Below are 27009 nucleotides of genomic sequence, written 5' to 3'. Positions count from 1 at the left end.
GTTTTAAACAGAAACGCAGCAGGGGTCGAAACAGCATTTCAACCAGCTGCGCGATTGGAGAAGGTCAGCAGAAATGGCAGCGGTGGGATTCGAACCCACGCCTCTGTCAGAGACTGGAGCTTAAATCCAGCGTCTTAGACCGCTCGGCCACACTACCAGCAAGCCACTAGCGCTGCCCATTTTCTTGCACTTCCAATTGTGCTCCTGCAAAACAACAGATGCAAAGTCACGTTAAAAGGGTTCCATGATCCCTCTCCGACTCGCACAGCTGCTGGGATGTGCCCGGCTACAATGACAATTTCGCAGCAGATAATGATACCCATCAATCCAGACAAAAATCAATGGTAAGCTGAGTCGATCTTCTCAGACTCTTTTCAGCTCCAAATGCATCTGTGAGTGCGTGAGAACACACGATCGGTTATGATTTGGTCAAATTACCATGAGCTACTTGACATGACTGCAATTTCGATTCTTGCATTGATAAATGATTTCACCCATTGCTCGAAACAGGACAACTTTCACGTTTACACGGAACATGAAACACACCGGACTACAGGGAAAATGCACAAAGCTGAGCAGCCCGTGTTCCAAATCATAACGTGCAGCATAGTTTCAGTCACTGTGTCTGTCTTGCAGAATAAGAGTCCCAAAGAATGTTCTCCACCCTAAAACCGGAGGTAGCATTACAATCCGAGAACGACAGATCACATTGCGAGGATGCTCTGACCTCGGAGCCAATTCGAGATGCCACTTTCCTTGCCTTTTTGCCTTAACCGTGCAATTCGCTGCAGAGATGTTCACACCTGGATATGAGCCACATGGATACCAACTGAGTTGGAAACCTGTGTGGGAATCGAAAGGAAGCGACACAATAAAGTTTGATAAATTCCATGGTGCTTTTAAGAAATGCAGTCTCTGTTCACCTCAATCTAAAAGGCAGTTTCTGAACATAGTCAGAGAAGTCAAAAGGGAATTACCTCACCCCACCCCACTCTCCGGAAGAGGTGCTAACTGCCTTGAGTGCTTTTTGTTCTCGATGTGAAGAGCTCTCACGCCTGAGTCACCTTCACGTCTCTGGTTGCTGAGCGAATCACAAAGAAGGAATTTCACCAGAGCTGCTACTGCCTCACTTCCCCACTCGCCCTCCCCGTTTACATTTTCCTGCTCGTCAGTGATTTAAAGAAATCCAAATGGATGCGATGTCATTCTGTAGCCTCTCTGTCGATTCCTCCGTCTCACTTCCAACGTGGCTTAGATCTCGGGGCGCACCTTAATACTAGCGACGCTGTGAAAGCATAGGTCCAGAGGTTCCTCTGAGAGTGTAATTTCTTTCATTGCTGTTGCTGATTGAATGAGCCACTTCCGTGCGAACTGCTCCAAAACATGATTCAGGACCTCTGGTGCCAACTCTCGTACGTTGAATAACGACAGACAGCTTCCAAATGAGGTCTTTCAGAGACGACTTTGGGGGTACATTTGACAGACAGACTAGTTCAGGAATCCGTGGTGCGCTGTGATACCAGAGCATCAGCTTCTTCCCTGTCTTTGAACCGGGCAAACCTGCGCAAGGAATGCAAATGCGGTGCTGCTTTTCATGGAAGGATCAGAAGGCGGGAACTACACTCTCAAACAGAATGGCATATGATCAGAACCAGGTTGGAGAAAAACTTGACAATGCTTTGCACAGTAATTAAATGGAGTTGCATTACATTTCACTACGAGAGCAGATTTGTTCAAGCACTGAAAGTTGAAGCCATTCTACTTTTCACCTTTCTGTTTCCAATCGCTCGTTGTTTAATGGGACTTGTTTAATTTTGGCTATGTGCTGAGCATGGACGAGATACACCGAAGTATCTGTTTCCACGCGGTGTGCCCTAATAACGTTGTGTTGCTTACATCGGCATTAAAGCATCACTCTTTAGCGGAGCTTGCCGTCGCAGTCTGCGGCACAATCATATAGCCTGTTCGACTGCTCACGGGAACGGTAGCATTGTGAATCGCTGCAGAAACGAACGACTTCCTTACTTTTGCTCCGACTGACCATACTCTGGGAAATTTTCCCAGATTCTCAGTTGAGGATTTTTGCAGCTGGAAGTTACCTCAGAAACCCTGTTCAGTCGTAATTTATTGAGAGAATCGCAAAACGGAAAGCATTTACCACGGAACACAAACAAAACTGGCAAACCAAATGTATTTCCAGACACAGCGAGCATGAATGCAAAATGTGAGACAGTCCGGGGCATGAGCCATAAGGTAATCTCACAACTAACAACAGGGCAATTCCAAACTACTCTTTCAAACATACAGGAGCCTGAGTGCACCACCACTTCCCGGACAATGCTGAAAAGAGAGAAAGAAAGAACATAATAAGAATGGGCCATAAAAAGTGAATTTCACCAATCACAGTCTCGGCTAGATTACCTTTCCCTTCCGATGTCTCCAGGACGGAGATGAATGAAATGGGAGAAATTCAATAACATATGACATCGAAATTCATTGGAACGATTTTTTCATTGGCCAGAAAACCAAATAACGACGAGTCGAGTCACGGTAGTACTTTGTTTCACAACAGCGATGAAATAACAGTCTCCATTCGGTTCCATTAAAATTCAACTCGCCTGGAACGTAAAGCAACAGAAGAGCTGCGGGAGGCGAACACGATCATGACAGCACAGACGCTTCGCCAAATTCGGCACTTTCACACACCACAATTAATTGCCCGGGAAGCAAACCCATTTCGCTTCTGTTTTAAACAGAAACGCAGCAGGAGTCGAAACAGCATTTCAACCAGCTGCGCGATTGGAGAAGGTCAGCAGAAATGACAACCGTGGGATTCGAACCCACGCCTCTGTCAGAGACTGGAGCTTAAATCCAGCGCCGTAGACCGCTCGGCCACACTACCAGCCAGCCACTAGCGCTGCCCATTTTCTTGCACTTCCAATTGTGCTCCTGCAAAACAACAGATGCAAAGTCACGTTAAAAGGGTTCCATGATCCCTCTCCGACTCGCACAGCTGCTGGGATGTGCCCGGCTACAATGACAATTTCGCAGCAGATAATGATACCCATCAATCCAGACAAAAATCAATGGTAAGCTGAGTCGATCTTCTCAGACTCTTTTCAGCTCCAAATGCATCTGTGAGTGCGTGAGAACACACGATCGGTTATGATTTGGTCAAATTACCATGAGCTGCTTGACATGACTGCAATTTCGATTCTTGCATTGATAAATGATTTCACCCATTGCTCGAAACAGGACAACTTTCACGTTTACACGGAACATGAAACACACCGGACTACAGGGAAAATGCACAAAGCTGAGCAGCCCGTGTTCCAAATCATAACGTGCAGCATAGTTTCAGTCACTGTGTCTGTCTTGCAGAATAAGAGTCCCAAAGAATGTTCTCCACCCTAAAACCGGAGGTAGCATTACAATCCGAGAACGACAGATCACATTGCGAGGATGCTCTGACCTCGGAGCCAATTCGAGATGCCACTTTCCTTGCCTTTTTGCCTTAACCGTGCAATTCGCTGCAGAGATGTTCACACCTGGATATGAGCCACATGGATACCAACTGAGTTGGAAACCTGTGTGGGAATCGAAAGGAAGCGACACAATAAAGTTTGATAAATTCCATGGTGCTTTTAAGAAATGCAGTCTCTGTTCACCTCAATCTAAAAGGCAGTTTTTGAACATAGTCAGAGAAGTCAAAAGGGAATTACCTCACCCCACCCCACTCTCCGGAAGAGGTGCTAACTGCCCTTGAGTGCTTTTTGTTCTCGATGTGAAGAGCTCTCACGCCTGAGTCACCTTCACGTCTCTGGTTGCTGAGCGAATCACAAAGAAGGAATTTCACCAGAGCTGCTACTGCCTCACTTCCCCACTCGCCCTCCCCGTTTACATTTTCCTGCTCGTCAGTGATTTAAAGAAATCCAAATGGATGCGATGTCATTCTGTAGCCTCTCTGTCGATTCCTCCGTCTCACTTCCAACGTGGCTTAGATCTCGGGGCGCACCTTAATACTAGCGACGCTGTGAAAGCATAGGTCCAGAGGTTCCTCTGAGAGTGTAATTTCTTTCATTGCTGTTGCTGATTGAATGAGCCACTTCCGTGCGAACTGCTCCAAAACATGATTCAGGACCTCTGGTGCCAACTCTCGTACGTTGAATAACGACAGACAGCTTCCAAATGAGGTCTTTCAGAGACGACTTTGGGGGTACATTTGACAGACAGACTAGTTCAGGAATCCGTGGTGCGCTGTGATACCAGAGCATCAGCTTCTTCCCTGTCTTTGAACCGGGCAAACCTGCGCAAGGAATGCAAATGCGGTGCTGCTTTTCATGGAAGGATCAGAAGGCGGGAACTACACTCTCAAACAGAATGGCATATGATCAGAACCAGGTTGGAGAAAAACTTGACAATGCTTTGCACAGTAATTAAATGGAGTTGCATTACATTTCACTACGAGAGCAGATTTGTTCAAGCACTGAAAGTTGAAGCCATTCTACTTTTCACCTTTCTGTTTCCAATCGCTCGTTGTTTAATGGGACTTGTTTAATTTTGGCTATGTGCTGAGCATGGACGAGATACACCGAAGTATCTGTTTCCACGCGGTGTGCCCTAATAACGTTGTGTTGCTTACACCGGCATTAAAGGATCACTCTTTAGCGGAGCTTGCCGTCGCAGTCTGCGGCACAATCATATAGCCTGTTCGACTGCTCACGGGAACGGTAGCATTGTGAATCGCTGCAGAAACGAACGACTTCCTTACTTTTGCTCCGACTGACCATACTCTGGGAAATTTTCCCAGATTCTCAGTTGAGGATTTTTGCAGCTGGAAGTTACCTCAGAAACCCTGTTCAGTCGTAATTTATTGAGAGAATCGCAAAACGGAAAGCATTTAACACGGAACACAAACAAAACTGGCAAACCAAATGTATTTCCAGACACAGCGAGCATGAATGCTAAATGTGAGACAGTCCGGGGCATGAGCCATAAGGTAATCTCACAACTAACAACAGGGCAATTCCAAACTACTCTTTCAAACATACAGGAGCCTGAGTGCACCACCACTTCCCGGACAATGCTGAAAAGAGAGAAAGAAACAACATAATAAGAATGGGCCATAAAAAGTGAATTTCACCAATCACAGTCTCGGCTAGATTACCTTTCCCTTCCGATGTCTCCAGGACGGAGATGAATAAAATGGGAGAAATTCAATAACATATGACATCGAAATTCATTGGAACGATTTTTTCATTGGCCAGAAAACCAAATAACGACGAGTCGAGTCACCGTAGTACTTTGTTTCACAACAGCGATGAAATAACAGTCTCCATTCGGTTCCATTAAAATTCAACTCGCCTGGAACGTAAAGCAACAGAAGGGCTGCGGGAGGCGAACACGATCATGACAGCACAGACGCTTCGCCAAATTCGGCACTTTCACACACCACAATTAATTGCCCGGGAAGCAAACCCATTTCGCTTCTGTTTTAAACAGAAACGTAGCAGGAGTCGAAACAGCATTTCAACCAGCTGCGCGATTGGAGAAGGTCAGCAGAAATGGCAGCGGTGGGATTCGAACCCACGCCTCTGTCAGAGACTGGAGCTTAAATCCAGCGCCTTAGACCGCTCGGCCACACTACCAGCCAGCCACTAGCGCTGCCCATTTTCTTGCACTTCCAATTGTGCTCCTGCAAAACAACAGATGCAAAGTCACGTTAAAAGGGTTCCATGATCCCTCTCCGACTCGCACAGCTGCTGGGATGTGCCCGGCTACAATGACAATTTCGCAGCAGATAATGATACCCATCAATCCAGACAAAAATCAATGGTAAGCTGAGTCGATCTTCTCAGACTCTTTTCAGCTCCAAATGCATCTGTGAGTGCGTGAGAACACACGATCGGTTATGATTTGGTCAAATTACCATGAGCTGCTTGACATGACTGCAATTTCGATTCTTGCATTGATAAATGATTTCACCCATTGCTCGAAACAGGACAACTTTCACGTTTACACGGAACATGAAACACACCGGACTACAGGGAAAATGCACAAAGCTGAGCAGCCCGTGTTCCAAATCATAACGTGCAGCATAGTTTCAGTCACTGTGTCTGTCTTGCAGAATAAGAGTCCCAAAGAATGTTCTCCACCCTAAAACCGGAGGTAGCATTACAATCCGAGAACGACAGATCACATTGCGAGGATGCTCTGACCTCGGAGCCAATTCGAGATGCCACTTTCCTTGCCTTTTTGCCTTAACCGTGCAATTCGCTGCAGAGATGTGCACACCTGGATATGAGCCACATGGATACCAACTGAGTTGGAAACCTGTGTGGGAATCGAAAGGAAGCGACACAATAAAGTTTGATAAATTCCATGGTGCTTTTAAGAAATGCAGTCTCTGTTCACCTCAATCTAAAAGGCAGTTTCTGAACATAGTCAGAGAAGTCAAAAGGGAATTACCTCACCCCACCCCACTCTCCGGAAGAGGTGCTAACTGCCCTTGAGTGCTTTTTGTTCTCGATGTGAAGAGCTCTCACGCCTGAGTCACCTTCACGTCTCTGGTTGCTGAGCCAATCACAAAGAAGGAATTTCACCAGAGCTGCTACTGCCTCACTTCCCCACTCGCCCCCCCCGTTTACATTTTCCTGCTCGTCAGTGATTTAAAGAAATCCAAATGGATGCGATGTCATTCTGTAGCCTCTCTGTCGATTCCTCCGTCTCACTTCCAACGTGGCTTAGATCTCGGGGCGCACCTTAATACTAGCGACGCTGTGAAAGCATAGGTCCAGAGGTTCCTCTGAGAGTGTAATTCCTTTCATTGCTGTTGCTGATTGAATGAGCCACTTCCGTGCGAACTGCTCCAAAACATGATTCAGGACCTCTGGTGCCAACTCTCGTACGTTGAATAACGACAGACAGCTTCCAAATGAGGTCTTTCAGAGACGACTTTGGGGGTACATTTGACAGACAGACTAGTTCAGGAATCCGTGGTGCGCTGTGATACCAGAGCATCAGCTTCTTCCCTGTCTTTGAACCGGGCAAACCTGCGCAAGGAATGCAAATGCGGTGCTGCTTTTCATGGAAGGATCAGAAGGCGGGAACTACACTCTCAAACAGAATGGCATATGATCAGAACCAGGTTGGAGAAAAACTTGACAATGCTTTGCACAGTAATTAAATGGAGTTGCATTACATTTCACTACGAGAGCAGATTTGTTCAAGCACTGAAAGTTGAAGCCATTCTACTTTTCACCTTTCTGTTTCCAATCGCTCGTTGTTTAATGGGACTTGTTTAATTTTGGCTATGTGCTGAGCATGGACGAGATACACCGAAGTATCTGTTTCCACGCGGTGTGCCCTAATAACGTTGTGTTGCTTACATCGGCATTAAAGCATCACTCTTTAGCGGAGCTTGCCGTCGCAGTCTGCGGCACAATCATATAGCCTGTTCGACTGCTCACGGGAACGGTAGCATTGTGAATCGCTGCAGAAACGAACGACTTCCTTACTTTTGCTCCGACTGACCATACTCTGGGAAATTTTCCCAGATTCTCAGTTGAGGATTTTTGCAGCTGGAAGTTACCTCAGAAACCCTGTTCAGTCGTAATTTATTGAGAGAATCGCAAAACGGAAAGCATTTACCACGGAACACAAACAAAACTGGCAAACCAAATGTATTTCCAGACACAGCGAGCATGAATGCAAAATGTGAGACAGTCCGGGGCATGAGCCATAAGGTAATCTCACAACTAACAACAGGGCAATTCCAAACTACTCTTTCAAACATACAGGAGCCTGAGTGCACCACCACTTCCCGGACAATGCTGAAAAGAGAGAAAGAAAGAACATAATAAGAATGGGCCATAAAAAGTGAATTTCACCAATCACAGTCTCGGCTAGATTACCTTTCCCTTCCGATGTCTCCAGGACGGAGATGAATGAAATGGGAGAAATTCAATAACATATGACATCGAAATTCATTGGAACGATTTTTTCATTGGCCAGAAAACCAAATAACGACGAGTCGAGTCACGGTAGTACTTTGTTTCACAACAGCGATGAAATAACAGTCTCCATTCGGTTCCATTAAAATTCAACTCGCCTGGAACGTAAAGCAACAGAAGAGCTGCGGGAGGCGAACACGATCATGACAGCACAGACGCTTCGCCAAATTCGGCACTTTCACACACCACAATTAATTGCCCGGGAAGCAAACCCATTTCGCTTCTGTTTTAAACAGAAACGCAGCAGGAGTCGAAACAGCATTTCAACCAGCTGCGCGATTGGAGAAGGTCAGCAGAAATGACAACCGTGGGATTCGAACCCACGCCTCTGTCAGAGACTGGAGCTTAAATCCAGCGCCGTAGACCGCTCGGCCACACTACCAGCCAGCCACTAGCGCCGCCCATTTTCTTGCACTTCCAATTGTGCTCCTGCAAAACAACAGATGCAAAGTCACGTTAAAAGGGTTCCATGATCCCTCTCCGACTCGCACAGCTGCTGGGATGTGCCCGGCTACAATGACAATTTCGCAGCAGATAATGATACCCATCAATCCAGACAAAAATCAATGGTAAGCTGAGTCGATCTTCTCAGACTCTTTTCAGCTCCAAATGCATCTGTGAGTGCGTGAGAACACACGATCGGTTATGATTTGGTCAAATTACCATGAGCTGCTTGACATGACTGCAATTTCGATTCTTGCATTGATAAATGATTTCACCCATTGCTCGAAACAGGACAACTTTCACGTTTACACGGAACATGAAACACACCGGACTACAGGGAAAATGCACAAAGCTGAGCAGCCCGTGTTCCAAATCATAACGTGCAGCATAGTTTCAGTCACTGTGTCTGTCTTGCAGAATAAGAGTCCCAAAGAATGTTCTCCACCCTAAAACCGGAGGTAGCATTACAATCCGAGAACGACAGATCACATTGCGAGGATGCTCTGACCTCGGAGCCAATTCGAGATGCCACTTTCCTTGCCTTTTTGCCTTAACCGTGCAATTCGCTGCAGAGATGTTCACACCTGGATATGAGCCACATGGATACCAACTGAGTTGGAAACCTGTGTGGGAATCGAAAGGAAGCGACACAATAAAGTTTGATAAATTCCATGGTGCTTTTAAGAAATGCAGTCTCTGTTCACCTCAATCTAAAAGGCAGTTTTTGAACATAGTCAGAGAAGTCAAAAGGGAATTACCTCACCCCACCCCACTCTCCGGAAGAGGTGCTAACTGCCCTTGAGTGCTTTTTGTTCTCGATGTGAAGAGCTCTCACGCCTGAGTCACCTTCACGTCTCTGGTTGCTGAGCGAATCACAAAGAAGGAATTTCACCAGAGCTGCTACTGCCTCACTTCCCCACTCGCCCTCCCCGTTTACATTTTCCTGCTCGTCAGTGATTTAAAGAAATCCAAATGGATGCGATGTCATTCTGTAGCCTCTCTGTCGATTCCTCCGTCTCACTTCCAACGTGGCTTAGATCTCGGGGCGCACCTTAATACTAGCGACGCTGTGAAAGCATAGGTCCAGAGGTTCCTCTGAGAGTGTAATTTCTTTCATTGCTGTTGCTGATTGAATGAGCCACTTCCGTGCGAACTGCTCCAAAACATGATTCAGGACCTCTGGTGCCAACTCTCGTACGTTGAATAACGACAGACAGCTTCCAAATGAGGTCTTTCAGAGACGACTTTGGGGGTACATTTGACAGACAGACTAGTTCAGGAATCCGTGGTGCGCTGTGATACCAGAGCATCAGCTTCTTCCCTGTCTTTGAACCGGGCAAACCTGCGCAAGGAATGCAAATGCGGTGCTGCTTTTCATGGAAGGATCAGAAGGCGGGAACTACACTCTCAAACAGAATGGCATATGATCAGAACCAGGTTGGAGAAAAACTTGACAATGCTTTGCACAGTAATTAAATGGAGTTGCATTACATTTCACTACGAGAGCAGATTTGTTCAAGCACTGAAAGTTGAAGCCATTCTACTTTTCACCTTTCTGTTTCCAATCGCTCGTTGTTTAATGGGACTTGTTTAATTTTGGCTATGTGCTGAGCATGGACGAGATACACCGAAGTATCTGTTTCCACGCGGTGTGCCCTAATAACGTTGTGTTGCTTACACCGGCATTAAAGGATCACTCTTTAGCGGAGCTTGCCGTCGCAGTCTGCGGCACAATCATATAGCCTGTTCGACTGCTCACGGGAACGGTAGCATTGTGAATCGCTGCAGAAACGAACGACTTCCTTACTTTTGCTCCGACTGACCATACTCTGGGAAATTTTCCCAGATTCTCAGTTGAGGATTTTTGCAGCTGGAAGTTACCTCAGAAACCCTGTTCAGTCGTAATTTATTGAGAGAATCGCAAAACGGAAAGCATTTAACACGGAACACAAACAAAACTGGCAAACCAAATGTATTTCCAGACACAGCGAGCATGAATGCTAAATGTGAGACAGTCCGGGGCATGAGCCATAAGGTAATCTCACAACTAACAACAGGGCAATTCCAAACTACTCTTTCAAACATACAGGAGCCTGAGTGCACCACCACTTCCCGGACAATGCTGAAAAGAGAGAAAGAAACAACATAATAAGAATGGGCCATAAAAAGTGAATTTCACCAATCACAGTCTCGGCTAGATTACCTTTCCCTTCCGATGTCTCCAGGACGGAGATGAATAAAATGGGAGAAATTCAATAACATATGACATCGAAATTCATTGGAACGATTTTTTCATTGGCCAGAAAACCAAATAACGACGAGTCGAGTCACCGTAGTACTTTGTTTCACAACAGCGATGAAATAACAGTCTCCATTCGGTTCCATTAAAATTCAACTCGCCTGGAACGTAAAGCAACAGAAGGGCTGCGGGAGGCGAACACGATCATGACAGCACAGACGCTTCGCCAAATTCGGCACTTTCACACACCACAATTAATTGCCCGGGAAGCAAACCCATTTCGCTTCTGTTTTAAACAGAAATGTAGCAGGAGTCGAAACAGCATTTCAACCAGCTGCGCGATTGGAGAAGGTCAGCAGAAATGGCAGCGGTGGGATTCGAACCCACGCCTCTGTCAGAGACTGGAGCTTAAATCCAGCGCCTTAGACCGCTCGGCCACACTACCAGCCAGCCACTAGCGCTGCCCATTTTCTTGCACTTCCAATTGTGCTCCTGCAAAACAACAGATGCAAAGTCACGTTAAAAGGGTTCCATGATCCCTCTCCGACTCGCACAGCTGCTGGGATGTGCCCGGCTACAATGACAATTTCGCAGCAGATAATGATACCCATCAATCCAGACAAAAATCAATGGTAAGCTGAGTCGATCTTCTCAGACTCTTTTCAGCTCCAAATGCATCTGTGAGTGCGTGAGAACACACGATCGGTTATGATTTGGTCAAATTACCATGAGCTGCTTGACATGACTGCAATTTCGATTCTTGCATTGATAAATGATTTCACCCATTGCTCGAAACAGGACAACTTTCACGTTTACACGGAACATGAAACACACCGGACTACAGGGAAAATGCACAAAGCTGAGCAGCCCGTGTTCCAAATCATAACGTGCAGCATAGTTTCAGTCACTGTGTCTGTCTTGCAGAATAAGAGTCCCAAAGAATGTTCTCCACCCTAAAACCGGAGGTAGCATTACAATCCGAGAACGACAGATCACATTGCGAGGATGCTCTGACCTCGGAGCCAATTCGAGATGCCACTTTCCTTGCCTTTTTGCCTTAACCGTGCAATTCGCTGCAGAGATGTGCACACCTGGATATGAGCCACATGGATACCAACTGAGTTGGAAACCTGTGTGGGAATCGAAAGGAAGCGACACAATAAAGTTTGATAAATTCCATGGTGCTTTTAAGAAATGCAGTCTCTGTTCACCTCAATCTAAAAGGCAGTTTCTGAACATAGTCAGAGAAGTCAAAAGGGAATTACCTCACCCCACCCCACTCTCCGGAAGAGGTGCTAACTGCCCTTGAGTGCTTTTTGTTCTCGATGTGAAGAGCTCTCACGCCTGAGTCACCTTCACGTCTCTGGTTGCTGAGCCAATCACAAAGAAGGAATTTCACCAGAGCTGCTACTGCCTCACTTCCCCACTCGCCCCCCCCGTTTACATTTTCCTGCTCGTCAGTGATTTAAAGAAATCCAAATGGATGCGATGTCATTCTGTAGCCTCTCTGTCGATTCCTCCGTCTCACTTCCAACGTGGCTTAGATCTCGGGGCGCACCTTAATACTAGCGACGCTGTGAAAGCATAGGTCCAGAGGTTCCTCTGAGAGTGTAATTTCTTTCATTGCTGTTGCTGATTGAATGAGCCACTTCCGTGCGAACTGCTCCAAAACATGATTCAGGACCTCTGGTGCCAACTCTCGTACGTTGAATAACGACAGACAGCTTCCAAATGAGGTCTTTCAGAGACGACTTTGGGGGTACATTTGACAGACAGACTAGTTCAGGAATCCGTGGTGCGCTGTGATACCAGAGCATCAGCTTCTTCCCTGTCTTTGAACCGGGCAAACCTGCGCAAGGAATGCAAATGCGGTGCTGCTTTTCATGGAAGGATCAGAAGGCGGGAACTACACTCTCAAACAGAATGGCATATGATCAGAACCAGGTTGGAGAAAAACTTGACAATGCTTTGCACAGTAATTAAATGGAGTTGCATTACATTTCACTACGAGAGCAGATTTGTTCAAGCACTGAAAGTTGAAGCCATTCTACTTTTCACCTTTCTGTTTCCAATCGCTCGTTGTTTAATGGGACTTGTTTAATTTTGGCTATGTGCTGAGCATGGACGAGATACACCGAAGTATCTGTTTCCACGCGGTGTGCCCTAATAACGTTGTGTTGCTTACATCGGCATTAAAGCATCACTCTTTAGCGGAGCTTGCCGTCGCAGTCTGCGGCACAATCATATAGCCTGTTCGACTGCTCACGGGAACGGTAGCATTGTGAATCGCTGCAGAAACGAACGACTTCCTTACTTTTGCTCCGACTGACCATACTCTGGGAAATTTTCCCAGATTCTCAGTTGAGGATTTTTGCAGCTGGAAGTTACCTCAGAAACCCTGTTCAGTCGTAATTTATTGAGAGAATCGCAAAACGGAAAGCATTTACCACGGAACACAAACAAAACTGGCAAACCAAATGTATTTCCAGACACAGCGAGCATGAATGCAAAATGTGAGACAGTCCGGGGCATGAGCCATAAGGTAATCTCACAACTAACAACAGGGCAATTCCAAACTACTCTTTCAAACATACAGGAGCCTGAGTGCACCACCACTTCCCGGACAATGCTGAAAAGAGAGAAAGAAAGAACATAATAAGAATGGGCCATAAAAAGTGAATTTCACCAATCACAGTCTCGGCTAGATTACCTTTCCCTTCCGATGTCTCCAGGACGGAGATGAATGAAATGGGAGAAATTCAATAACATATGACATCGAAATTCATTGGAACGATTTTTTCATTGGCCAGAAAACCAAATAACGACGAGTCGAGTCACCGTAGTACTTTGTTTCACAACAGCGATGAAATAACAGTCTCCATTCGGTTCCATTAAAATTCAACTCGCCTGGAACGTAAAGCAACAGAAGAGCTGCGGGAGGCGAACACGATCATGACAGCACAGACGCTTCGCCAAATTCGGCACTTTCACACACCACAATTAATTGCCCGGGAAGCAAACCCATTTCGCTTCTGTTTTAAACAGAAACAGCATTTCAACCAGCTGCGCGATTGGAGAAGGTCAGCAGAAATGGCAGCGGTGGGATTCGAACCCACGCCTCTGTCAGAGACGGGAGCTTAAATCCAGCGCCGTAGACCGCTCGGCCACACTACCAGCCAGCCACTAGCGCTGCCCATTTTCTTGCACTTCCAATTGTGCTCCTGCAAAACAACAGATGCAAAGTCACGTTAAAAGGGTTCCATGATCCCTCTCCGACTCGCACAGCTGCTGGGATGTGCCCGGCTACAATGACAATTTCGCAGCAGATAATGATACCCATCAATCCAGACAAAAATCAATGGTAAGCTGAGTCGATCTTCTCAGACTCTTTTCAGCTCCAAATGCATCTGTGAGTGCGTGAGAACACACGATCGGTTATGATTTGGTCAAATTACCATGAGCTGCTTGACATGACTGCAATTTCGATTCTTGCATTGATAAATGATTTCACCCATTGCTCGAAACAGGACAACTTTCACGTTTACACGGAACATGAAACACACCGGACTACAGGGAAAATGCACAAAGCTGAGCAGCCCGTGTTCCAAATCATAACGTGCAGCATAGTTTCAGTCACTGTGTCTGTCTTGCAGAATAAGAGTCCCAAAGAATGTTCTCCACCCTAAAACCGGAGGTAGCATTACAATCCGAGAACGACAGATCACATTGCGAGGATGCTCTGACCTCGGAGCCAATTCGAGATGCCACTTTCCTTGCCTTTTTGCCTTAACCGTGCAATTCGCTGCAGAGATGTTCACACCTGGATATGAGCCACATGGATACCAACTGAGTTGGAAACCTGTGTGGGAATCGAAAGGAAGCGACACAATAAAGTTTGATAAATTCCATGGTGCTTTTAAGAAATGCAGTCTCTGTTCACCTCAATCTAAAAGGCAGTTTTTGAACATAGTCAGAGAAGTCAAAAGGGAATTACCTCACCCCACCCCACTCTCCGGAAGAGGTGCTAACTGCCCTTGAGTGCTTTTTGTTCTCGATGTGAAGAGCTCTCACGCCTGAGTCACCTTCACGTCTCTGGTTGCTGAGCGAATCACAAAGAAGGAATTTCACCAGAGCTGCTACTGCCTCACTTCCCCACTCGCCCTCCCCGTTTACATTTTCCTGCTCGTCAGTGATTTAAAGAAATCCAAATGGATGCGATGTCATTCTGTAGCCTCTCTGTCGATTCCTCCGTCTCACTTCCAACGTGGCTTAGATCTCGGGGCGCACCTTAATACTAGCGACGCTGTGAAAGCATAGGTCCAGAGGTTCCTCTGAGAGTGTAATTTCTTTCATTGCTGTTGCTGATTGAATGAGCCACTTCCGTGCGAACTGCTCCAAAACATGATTCAGGACCTCTGGTGCCAACTCTCGTACGTTGAATAACGACAGACAGCTTCCAAATGAGGTCTTTCAGAGACGACTTTGGGGGTACATTTGACAGACAGACTAGTTCAGGAATCCGTGGTGCGCTGTGATACCAGAGCATCAGCTTCTTCCCTGTCTTTGAACCGGGCAAACCTGCGCAAGGAATGCAAATGCGGTGCTGCTTTTCATGGAAGGATCAGAAGGCGGGAACTACACTCTCAAACAGAATGGCATATGATCAGAACCAGGTTGGAGAAAAACTTGACAATGCTTTGCACAGTAATTAAATGGAGTTGCATTACATTTCACTACGAGAGCAGATTTGTTCAAGCACTGAAAGTTGAAGCCATTCTACTTTTCACCTTTCTGTTTCCAATCGCTCGTTGTTTAATGGGACTTGTTTAATTTTGGCTATGTGCTGAGCATGGACGAGATACACCGAAGTATCTGTTTCCACGCGGTGTGCCCTAATAACGTTGTGTTGCTTACACCGGCATTAAAGGATCACTCTTTAGCGGAGCTTGCCGTCGCAGTCTGCGGCACAATCATATAGCCTGTTCGACTGCTCACGGGAACGGTAGCATTGTGAATCGCTGCAGAAACGAACGACTTCCTTACTTTTGCTCCGACTGACCATACTCTGGGAAATTTTCCCAGATTCTCAGTTGAGGATTTTTGCAGCTGGAAGTTACCTCAGAAACCCTGTTCAGTCGTAATTTATTGAGAGAATCGCAAAACGGAAAGCATTTAACACGGAACACAAACAAAACTGGCAAACCAAATGTATTTCCAGACACAGCGAGCATGAATGCTAAATGTGAGACAGTCCGGGGCATGAGCCATAAGGTAATCTCACAACTAACAACAGGGCAATTCCAAACTACTCTTTCAAACATACAGGAGCCTGAGTGCACCACCACTTCCCGGACAATGCTGAAAAGAGAGAAAGAAACAACATAATAAGAATGGGCCATAAAAAGTGAATTTCACCAATCACAGTCTCGGCTAGATTACCTTTCCCTTCCGATGTCTCCAGGACGGAGATGAATAAAATGGGAGAAATTCAATAACATATGACATCGAAATTCATTGGAACGATTTTTTCATTGGCCAGAAAACCAAATAACGACGAGTCGAGTCACCGTAGTACTTTGTTTCACAACAGCGATGAAATAACAGTCTCCATTCGGTTCCATTAAAATTCAACTCGCCTGGAACGTAAAGCAACAGAAGGGCTGCGGGAGGCGAACACGATCATGACAGCACAGACGCTTCGCCAAATTCGGCACTTTCACACACCACAATTAATTGCCCGGGAAGCAAACCCATTTCGCTTCTGTTTTAAACAGAAACGCAGCAGGAGTCGAAACAGCATTTCAACCAGCTGCGCGATTGGAGAAGGTCAGCAGAAATGGCAGCGGTGGGATTCGAACCCACGCCTCTGTCAGAGACTGGAGCTTAAATCCAGCGCCTTAGACCGCTCGGCCACACTACCAGCCAGCCACTAGCGCTGCCCATTTTCTTGCACTTCCAATTGTGCTCCTGCAAAACAACAGATGCAAAGTCACGTTAAAAGGGTTCCATGATCCCTCTCCGACTCGCACAGCTGCTGGGATGTGCCCGGCTACAATGACAATTTCGCAGCAGATAATGATACCCATCAATCCAGACAAAAATCAATGGTAAGCTGAGTCGATCTTCTCAGACTCTTTTCAGCTCCAAATGCATCTGTGAGTGCGTGAGAACACACGATCGGTTATGATTTGGTCAAATTACCATGAGCTGCTTGACATGACTGCAATTTCGATTCTTGCATTGATAAATGATTTCACCCATTGCTCGAAACAGGACAACTTTCACGTTTACACGGAACATGAAACACACCGGACTACAGGGAAAATGCACAAAGCTGAGCAGCCCGTGTTCCAAATCATAACGTGCAGCATAGTTTCAGTCACTGTGTCTGTCTTGCAGAATAAGAGTCCCAAAGAATGTTCTCCACCCTAAAACCGGAGGTAGCATTACAATCCGAGAACGACAGATCACATTGCGAGGATGCTCTGACCTCGGAGCCAATTCGAGATGCCACTTTCCTTGCCTTTTTGCCTTAACCGTGCAATTCGCTGCAGAGATGTGCACACCTGGATATGAGCCACATGGATACCAACTGAGTTGGAAACCTGTGTGGGAATCGAAAGGAAGCGACACAATAAAGTTTGATAAATTCCATGGTGCTTTTAAGAAATGCAGTCTCTGTTCACCTCAATCTAAAAGGCAGTTTCTGAACATAGTCAGAGAAGTCAAAAGGGAATTACCTCACCCCACCCCACTCTCCGGAAGAGGTGCTAACTGCCCTTGAGTGCTTTTTGTTCTCGATGTGAAGAGCTCTCACGCCTGAGTCACCTTCACGTCTCTGGTTGCTGAGCCAATCACAAAGAAGGAATTTCACCAGAGCTGCTACTGCCTCACTTCCCCACTCGCCCCCCCCGTTTACATTTTCCTGCTCGTCAGTGATTTAAAGAAATCCAAATGGATGCGATGTCATTCTGTAGCCTCTCTGTCGATTCCTCCGTCTCACTTCCAACGTGGCTTAGATCTCGGGGCGCACCTTAATACTAGCGACGCTGTGAAAGCATAGGTCCAGAGGTTCCTCTGAGAGTGTAATTCCTTTCATTGCTGTTGCTGATTGAATGAGCCACTTCCGTGCGAACTGCTCCAAAACATGATTCAGGACCTCTGGTGCCAACTCTCGTACGTTGAATAACGACAGACAGCTTCCAAATGAGGTCTTTCAGAGACGACTTTGGGGGTACATTTGACAGACAGACTAGTTCAGGAATCCGTGGTGCGCTGTGATACCAGAGCATCAGCTTCTTCCCTGTCTTTGAACCGGGCAAACCTGCGCAAGGAATGCAAATGCGGTGCTGCTTTTCATGGAAGGATCAGAAGGCGGGAACTACACTCTCAAACAGAATGGCATATGATCAGAACCAGGTTGGAGAAAAACTTGACAATGCTTTGCACAGTAATTAAATGGAGTTGCATTACATTTCACTACGAGAGCAGATTTGTTCAAGCACTGAAAGTTGAAGCCATTCTACTTTTCACCTTTCTGTTTCCAATCGCTCGTTGTTTAATGGGACTTGTTTAATTTTGGCTATGTGCTGAGCATGGACGAGATACACCGAAGTATCTGTTTCCACGCGGTGTGCCCTAATAACGTTGTGTTGCTTACATCGGCATTAAAGCATCACTCTTTAGCGGAGCTTGCCGTCGCAGTCTGCGGCACAATCATATAGCCTGTTCGACTGCTCACGGGAACGGTAGCATTGTGAATCGCTGCAGAAACGAACGACTTCCTTACTTTTGCTCCGACTGACCATACTCTGGGAAATTTTCCCAGATTCTCAGTTGAGGATTTTTGCAGCTGGAAGTTACCTCAGAAACCCTGTTCAGTCGTAATTTATTGAGAGAATCGCAAAACGGAAAGCATTTACCACGGAACACAAACAAAACTGGCAAACCAAATGTATTTCCAGACACAGCGAGCATGAATGCAAAATGTGAGACAGTCCGGGGCATGAGCCATAAGGTAATCTCACAACTAACAACAGGGCAATTCCAAACTACTCTTTCAAACATACAGGAGCCTGAGTGCACCACCACTTCCCGGACAATGCTGAAAAGAGAGAAAGAAAGAACATAATAAGAATGGGCCATAAAAAGTGAATTTCACCAATCACAGTCTCGGCTAGATTACCTTTCCCTTCCGATGTCTCCAGGACGGAGATGAATGAAATGGGAGAAATTCAATAACATATGACATCGAAATTCATTGGAACGATTTTTTCATTGGCCAGAAAACCAAATAACGACGAGTCGAGTCACCGTAGTACTTTGTTTCACAACAGCGATGAAATAACAGTCTCCATTCGGTTCCATTAAAATTCAACTCGCCTGGAACGTAAAGCAACAGAAGAGCTGCGGGAGGCGAACACGATCATGACAGCACAGACGCTTCGCCAAATTCGGCACTTTCACACACCACAATTAATTGCCCGGGAAGCAAACCCATTTCGCTTCTGTTTTAAACAGAAACGCAGCAGGAGTCGAAACAGCATTTCAACCAGCTGCGCGATTGGAGAAGGTCAGCAGAAATGACAACCGTGGGATTCGAACCCACGCGTCTCTCAGAGACTGGAGCTTAAATCCAGCGCCGTAGACCGCTCGGCCACACTACCAGCCAGCCACTAGCGCTGCCCATTTTCTTGCACTTCCAATTGTGCTCCTGCAAAACAACAGATGCAAAGTCACGTTAAAAGGGTTCCATGATCCCTCTCCGACTCGCACAGCTGCTGGGATGTGCCCGGCTACAATGACAATTTCGCAGCAGATAATGATACCCATCAATCCAGACAAAAATCAATGGTAAGCTGAGTCGATCTTCTCAGACTCTTTTCAGCTCCAAATGCATCTGTGAGTGCGTGAGAACACACGATCGGTTATGATTTGGTCAAATTACCATGAGCTGCTTGACATGACTGCAATTTCGATTCTTGCATTGATAAATGATTTCACCCATTGCTCGAAACAGGACAACTTTCACGTTTACACGGAACATGAAACACACCGGACTACAGGGAAAATGCACAAAGCTGAGCAGCCCGTGTTCCAAATCATAACGTGCAGCATAGTTTCAGTCACTGTGTCTGTCTTGCAGAATAAGAGTCCCAAAGAATGTTCTCCACCCTAAAACCGGAGGTAGCATTACAATCCGAGAACGACAGATCACATTGCGAGGATGCTCTGACCTCGGAGCCAATTCGAGATGCCACTTTCCTTGCCTTTTTGCCTTAACCGTGCAATTCGCTGCAGAGATGTTCACACCTGGATATGAGCCACATGGATACCAACTGAGTTGGAAACCTGTGTGGGAATCGAAAGGAAGCGACACAATAAAGTTTGATAAATTCCATGGTGCTTTTAAGAAATGCAGTCTCTGTTCACCTCAATCTAAAAGGCAGTTTTTGAACATAGTCAGAGAAGTCAAAAGGGAATTACCTCACCCCACCCCACTCTCCGGAAGAGGTGCTAACTGCCCTTGAGTGCTTTTTGTTCTCGATGTGAAGAGCTCTCACGCCTGAGTCACCTTCACGTCTCTGGTTGCTGAGCGAATCACAAAGAAGGAATTTCACCAGAGCTGCTACTGCCTCACTTCCCCACTCGCCCTCCCCGTTTACATTTTCCTGCTCGTCAGTGATTTAAAGAAATCCAAATGGATGCGATGTCATTCTGTAGCCTCTCTGTCGATTCCTCCGTCTCACTTCCAACGTGGCTTAGATCTCGGGGCGCACCTTAATACTAGCGACGCTGTGAAAGCATAGGTCCAGAGGTTCCTCTGAGAGTGTAATTTCTTTCATTGCTGTTGCTGATTGAATGAGCCACTTCCGTGCGAACTGCTCCAAAACATGATTCAGGACCTCTGGTGCCAACTCTCGTACGTTGAATAACGACAGACAGCTTCCAAATGAGGTCTTTCAGAGACGACTTTGGGGGTACATTTGACAGACAGACTAGTTCAGGAATCCGTGGTGCGCTGTGATACCAGAGCATCAGCTTCTTCCCTGTCTTTGAACCGGGCAAACCTGCGCAAGGAATGCAAATGCGGTGCTGCTTTTCATGGAAGGATCAGAAGGCGGGAACTACACTCTCAAACAGAATGGCATATGATCAGAACCAGGTTGGAGAAAAACTTGACAATGCTTTGCACAGTAATTAAATGGAGTTGCATTACATTTCACTACGAGAGCAGATTTGTTCAAGCACTGAAAGTTGAAGCCATTCTACTTTTCACCTTTCTGTTTCCAATCGCTCGTTGTTTAATGGGACTTGTTTAATTTTGGCTATGTGCTGAGCATGGACGAGATACACCGAAGTATCTGTTTCCACGCGGTGTGCCCTAATAACGTTGTGTTGCTTACACCGGCATTAAAGGATCACTCTTTAGCGGAGCTTGCCGTCGCAGTCTGCGGCACAATCATATAGCCTGTTCGACTGCTCACGGGAACGGTAGCATTGTGAATCGCTGCAGAAACGAACGACTTCCTTACTTTTGCTCCGACTGACCATACTCTGGGAAATTTTCCCAGATTCTCAGTTGAGGATTTTTGCAGCTGGAAGTTACCTCAGAAACCCTGTTCAGTCGTAATTTATTGAGAGAATCGCAAAACGGAAAGCATTTAACACGGAACACAAACAAAACTGGCAAACCAAATGTATTTCCAGACACAGCGAGCATGAATGCTAAATGTGAGACAGTCCGGGGCATGAGCCATAAGGTAATCTCACAACTAACAACAGGGCAATTCCAAACTACTCTTTCAAACATACAGGAGCCTGAGTGCACCACCACTTCCCGGACAATGCTGAAAAGAGAGAAAGAAACAACATAATAAGAATGGGCCATAAAAAGTGAATTTCACCAATCACAGTCTCGGCTAGATTACCTTTCCCTTCCGATGTCTCCAGGACGGAGATGAATAAAATGGGAGAAATTCAATAACATATGACATCGAAATTCATTGGAACGATTTTTTCATTGGCCAGAAAACCAAATAACGACGAGTCGAGTCACCGTAGTACTTTGTTTCACAACAGCGATGAAATAACAGTCTCCATTCGGTTCCATTAAAATTCAACTCGCCTGGAACGTAAAGCAACAGAAGGGCTGCGGGAGGCGAACACGATCATGACAGCACAGACGCTTCGCCAAATTCGGCACTTTCACACACCACAATTAATTGCCCGGGAAGCAAACCCATTTCGCTTCTGTTTTAAACAGAAACGCAGCAGGAGTCGAAACAGCATTTCAACCAGCTGCGCGATTGGAGAAGGTCAGCAGAAATGGCAGCGGTGGGATTCGAACCCACGCCTCTGTCAGAGACTGGAGCTTAAATCCAGCGCCTTAGACCGCTCGGCCACACTACCAGCCAGCCACTAGCGCTGCCCATTTTCTTGCACTTCCAATTGTGCTCCTGCAAAACAACAGATGCAAAGTCACGTTAAAAGGGTTCCATGATCCCTCTCCGACTCGCACAGCTGCTGGGATGTGCCCGGCTACAATGACAATTTCGCAGCAGATAATGATACCCATCAATCCAGACAAAAATCAATGGTAAGCTGAGTCGATCTTCTCAGACTCTTTTCAGCTCCAAATGCATCTGTGAGTGCGTGAGAACACACGATCGGTTATGATTTGGTCAAATTACCATGAGCTGCTTGACATGACTGCAATTTCGATTCTTGCATTGATAAATGATTTCACCCATTGCTCGAAACAGGACAACTTTCACGTTTACACGGAACATGAAACACACCGGACTACAGGGAAAATGCACAAAGCTGAGCAGCCCGTGTTCCAAATCATAACGTGCAGCATAGTTTCAGTCACTGTGTCTGTCTTGCAGAATAAGAGTCCCAAAGAATGTTCTCCACCCTAAAACCGGAGGTAGCATTACAATCCGAGAACGACAGATCACATTGCGAGGATGCTCTGACCTCGGAGCCAATTCGAGATGCCACTTTCCTTGCCTTTTTGCCTTAACCGTGCAATTCGCTGCAGAGATGTTCACACCTGGATATGAGCCACATGGATACCAACTGAGTTGGAAACCTGTGTGGGAATCGAAAGGAAGCGACACAATAAAGTTTGATAAATTCCATGGTGCTTTTAAGAAATGCAGTCTCTGTTCACCTCAATCTAAAAGGCAGTTTCTGAACATAGTCAGAGAAGTCAAAAGGGAATTACCTCACCCCACCCCACTCTCCGGAAGAGGTGCTAACTGCCCTTGAGTGCTTTTTGTTCTCGATGTGAAGAGCTCTCACGCCTGAGTCACCTTCACGTCTCTGGTTGCTGAGCCAATCACAAAGAAGGAATTTCACCAGAGCTGCTACTGCCTCACTTCCCCACTCGCCCCCCCCCGTTTACATTTTCCTGCTCGTCAGTGATTTAAAGAAATCCAAATGGATGCGATGTCATTCTGTAGCCTCTCTGTCGATTCCTCCGTCTCACTTCCAACGTGGCTTAGATCTCGGGGCGCACCTTAATACTAGCGACGCTGTGAAAGCATAGGTCCAGAGGTTCCTCTGAGAGTGTAATTTCTTTCATTGCTGTTGCTGATTGAATGAGCCACTTCCGTGCGAACTGCTCCAAAACATGATTCAGGACCTCTGGTGCCAACTCTCGTACGTTGAATAACGACAGACAGCTTCCAAATGAGGTCTTTCAGAGACGACTTTGGGGGTACATTTGACAGACAGACTAGTTCAGGAATCCGTGGTGCGCTGTGATACCAGAGCATCAGCTTCTTCCCTGTCTTTGAACCGGGCAAACCTGCGCAAGGAATGCAAATGCGGTGCTGCTTTTCATGGAAGGATCAGAAGGCGGGAACTACACTCTCAAACAGAATGGCATATGATCAGAACCAGGTTGGAGAAAAACTTGACAATGCTTTGCACAGTAATTAAATGGAGTTGCATTACATTTCACTACGAGAGCAGATTTGTTCAAGCACTGAAAGTTGAAGCCATTCTACTTTTCACCTTTCTGTTTCCAATCGCTCGTTGTTTAATGGGACTTGTTTAATTTTGGCTATGTGCTGAGCATGGACGAGATACACCGAAGTATCTGTTTCCACGCGGTGTGCCCTAATAACGTTGTGTTGCTTACACCGGCATTAAAGGATCACTCTTTAGCGGAGCTTGCCGTCGCAGTCTGCGGCACAATCATATAGCCTGTTCGACTGCTCACGGGAACGGTAGCATTGTGAATCGCTGCAGAAACGAACGACTTCCTTACTTTTGCTCCGACTGACCATACTCTGGGAAATTTTCCCAGATTCTCAGTTCAGGATTTTTGCAGCTGGAAGTTACCTCAGAAACCCTGTTCAGTCGTAATTTATTGAGAGAATCGCAAAACGGAAAGCATTTAACACGGAACACAAACAAAACTGGCAAACCAAATGTATTTCCAGACACAGCGAGCATGAATGCTAAATGTGAGACAGTCCGGGGCATGAGCCATAAAGTAATCTCACAACTAACAACAGGGCAATTCCAAACTACTCTTTCAAACATACAGGAGCCTGAGTGCACCACCACTTCCCGGACAATGCTGAAAAGAGAGAAAGAAAGAACATAATAAGAATGGGCCATAAAAAGTGAATTTCACCAATCACAGTCTCGGCTAGATTACCTTTCCCTTCCGATGTCTCCAGGACGGAGATGAAGGAAATGGGAGAAATTCAATAACATATGACATCGAAATTCATTGGAACGATTTTTTCATTGGCCAGAAAACCAAATAACGACGAGTCGAGTCACCGTAGTACTTTGTTTCACAACAGCGATGAAATAACAGTCTCCATTCGATTCCATTAAAATTCAACTCGCCTGGAACGTAAAGCAACAGAAGAGCTGCGGGAGGCGAACACGATCATGACAGCACAGACGCTTCGCCAAATTCGGCACTTTCACACACCACAATTAATTGCCCGGGAAGCAAACCCATTTCGCTTCTGTTTTAAACAGAAACGCAGCAGGAGTCGAAACAGCATTTCAACCAGCTGCGCGATTGGAGAAGGTCAGCAGAAATGGCAGCGGTGGGATTCGAACCCACGCCTCTGTCAGAGACTGGAGCTTAAATCCAGCGCCTTAGACCGCTCGGCCACACTACCAGCCAGCCACTAGCGCTGCCCATTTTCTTGCACTTCCAATTGTGCTCCTGCAAAACAACAGATGCAAAGTCACGTTAAAAGGGTTCCATGATCCCTCTCCGACTCGCACAGCTGCTGGGATGTGCCCGGCTACAATGACAATTTCGCAGCAGATAATGATACCCATCAATCCAGACAAAAATCAATGGTAAGCTGAGTCGATCTTCTCAGACTCTTTTCAGCTCCAAATGCATCTGTGAGTGCGTGAGAACACACGATCGGTTATGATTTGGTCAAATTACCATGAGCTGCTTGACATGACTGCAATTTCGATTCTTGCATTGATAAATGATTTCACCCATTGCTCGAAACAGGACAACTTTCACGTTTACACGGAACATGAAACACACCGGACTACAGGGAAAATGCACAAAGCTGAGCAGCCCGTGTTCCAAATCATAACGTGCAGCATAGTTTCAGTCACTGTGTCTGTCTTGCAGAATAAGAGTCCCAAAGAATGTTCTCCACCCTAAAACCGGAGGTAGCATTACAATCCGAGAACGACAGATCACATTGCGAGGATGCTCTGACCTCGGAGCCAATTCGAGATGCCACTTTCCTTGCCTTTTTGCCTTAACCGTGCAATTCGCTGCAGAGATGTTCACACCTGGATATGAGCCACATGGATACCAACTGAGTTGGAAACCTGTGTGGGAATCGAAAGGAAGCGACACAATAAAGTTTGATAAATTCCACGGTGCTTTTAAGAAATGCAGTCTCTGTTCACCTCAATCTAAAAGGCAGTTTCTGAACATAGTCAGAGAAGTCAAAAGGGAATTACCTCACCCCACCCCACTCTCCGGAAGAGGTGCTAACTGCCCTTGAGTGCTTTTTGTTCTCGATGTGAAGAGCTCTCACGCCTGAGTCACCTTCACGTCTCTGGTTGCTGAGCGAATCACAAAGAAGGAATTTCACCAGAGCTGCTACTGCCTCACTTCCCCACTCGCCCTCCCCGTTTACATTTTCCTGCTCGTCAGTGATTTAAAGAAATCCAAATGGATGCGATGTCATTCTGTAGCCTCTCTGTCGATTCCTCCGTCTCACTTCCAACGTGGCTTAGATCTCGGGGCGCACCTTAATACTAGCGACGCTGTGAAAGCATAGGTCCAGAGGTTCCTCTGAGAGTGTAATTTCTTTCATTGCTGTTGCTGATTGAATGAGCCACTTCCGTGCGAACTGCTCCAAAACATGATTCAGGACCTCTGGTGCCAACTCTCGTACGTTGAATAACGACAGACAGCTTCCAAATGAGGTCTTTCAGAGACGACTTTGGGGGTACATTTGACAGACAGACTAGTTCAGGAATCCGTGGTGCGCTGTGATACCAGAGCATCAGCTTCTTCCCTGTCTTTGAACCGGGCAAACCTGCGCAAGGAATGCAAATGCGGTGCTGCTTTTCATGGAAGGATCAGAAGGCGGGAACTACACTCTCAAACAGAATGGCATATGATCAGAACCAGGTTGGAGAAAAACTTGACAATGCTTTGCACAGTAATTAAATGGAGTTGCATTACATTTCACTACGAGAGCAGATTTGTTCAAGCACTGAAAGTTGAAGCCATTCTACTTTTCACCTTTCTGTTTCCAATCGCTCGTTGTTTAATGGGACTTGTTTAATTTTGGCTATGTGCTGAGCATGGACGAGATACACCGAAGTATCTGTTTCCACGCGGTGTGCCCTAATAACGTTGTGTTGCTTACACCGGCATTAAAGGATCACTCTTTAGCGGTGCTTGCCGTCGCAGTCTGCGGCACAATCATATAGCCTGTTCGACTGCTCACGGGAACGGTAGCATTGTGAATCGCTGCAGAACCGAACGACTTCCTTACTTTTGCTCCGACTGACCATACTCTGGGAAATTTTCCCAGATTCTCAGTTCAGGATTTTTGCAGCTGGAAGTTACCTCAGAAACCCTGTTCAGTCGTAATTTATTGAGAGAATCGCAAAACGGAAAGCATTTAACACGGAACACAAACAAAACTGGCAAACCAAATGTATTTCCAGACACAGCGAGCATGAATGCTAAATGTGAGACAGTCCGGGGCATGAGCCATAAGGTAATCTCACAACTAACAACAGGGCAATTCCAAACTACTCTTTCAAACATACAGGAGC

The 27009-nt window shown here is 46.2% G+C and overlaps 9 non-coding genes across 9 annotated transcripts; all 9 read right to left on the bottom strand.

Annotated features, from left to right (window-relative positions):
- Nucleotides 1–74: 74 nt before the first annotated feature.
- Nucleotides 75–157, bottom strand: trnal-uaa (transfer RNA leucine (anticodon UAA)). Its single transcript has one exon. It is a non-coding gene; the product is annotated as a tRNA-Leu (tRNA).
- A 2662-nt stretch (nt 158–2819) lies between these two features.
- Nucleotides 2820–2902, bottom strand: trnal-uaa (transfer RNA leucine (anticodon UAA)). The gene has a single exon. It is a non-coding gene; the product is annotated as a tRNA-Leu (tRNA).
- A 2663-nt stretch (nt 2903–5565) lies between these two features.
- On the bottom strand, nt 5566–5648 carry trnal-uaa (transfer RNA leucine (anticodon UAA)). Its single transcript has one exon. It is a non-coding gene; the product is annotated as a tRNA-Leu (tRNA).
- A 2663-nt stretch (nt 5649–8311) lies between these two features.
- On the bottom strand, nt 8312–8394 carry trnal-uaa (transfer RNA leucine (anticodon UAA)). The gene has a single exon. It is a non-coding gene; the product is annotated as a tRNA-Leu (tRNA).
- A 2663-nt stretch (nt 8395–11057) lies between these two features.
- Nucleotides 11058–11140, bottom strand: trnal-uaa (transfer RNA leucine (anticodon UAA)). The gene has a single exon. It is a non-coding gene; the product is annotated as a tRNA-Leu (tRNA).
- A 2646-nt stretch (nt 11141–13786) lies between these two features.
- On the bottom strand, nt 13787–13869 carry trnal-uaa (transfer RNA leucine (anticodon UAA)). The gene has a single exon. It is a non-coding gene; the product is annotated as a tRNA-Leu (tRNA).
- Nucleotides 13870–16532: 2663 nt separating this feature from the next.
- Nucleotides 16533–16615, bottom strand: trnal-uaa (transfer RNA leucine (anticodon UAA)). Its single transcript has one exon. It is a non-coding gene; the product is annotated as a tRNA-Leu (tRNA).
- Nucleotides 16616–22024: 5409 nt separating this feature from the next.
- Nucleotides 22025–22107, bottom strand: trnal-uaa (transfer RNA leucine (anticodon UAA)). Its single transcript has one exon. It is a non-coding gene; the product is annotated as a tRNA-Leu (tRNA).
- A 2664-nt stretch (nt 22108–24771) lies between these two features.
- On the bottom strand, nt 24772–24854 carry trnal-uaa (transfer RNA leucine (anticodon UAA)). Its single transcript has one exon. It is a non-coding gene; the product is annotated as a tRNA-Leu (tRNA).
- Nucleotides 24855–27009: the final 2155 nt, after the last annotated feature.

Source organism: Chiloscyllium punctatum, chromosome 41 (assembly GCF_047496795.1).
Source record: "Chiloscyllium punctatum isolate Juve2018m chromosome 41, sChiPun1.3, whole genome shotgun sequence".
NCBI classification, from domain to species: Eukaryota; Metazoa; Chordata; class Chondrichthyes; order Orectolobiformes; family Hemiscylliidae; genus Chiloscyllium; species Chiloscyllium punctatum.
The sequence above is the reverse complement of the archived record's forward strand: the minus strand, read 5'-3'. Positions and strand labels throughout refer to the sequence as shown.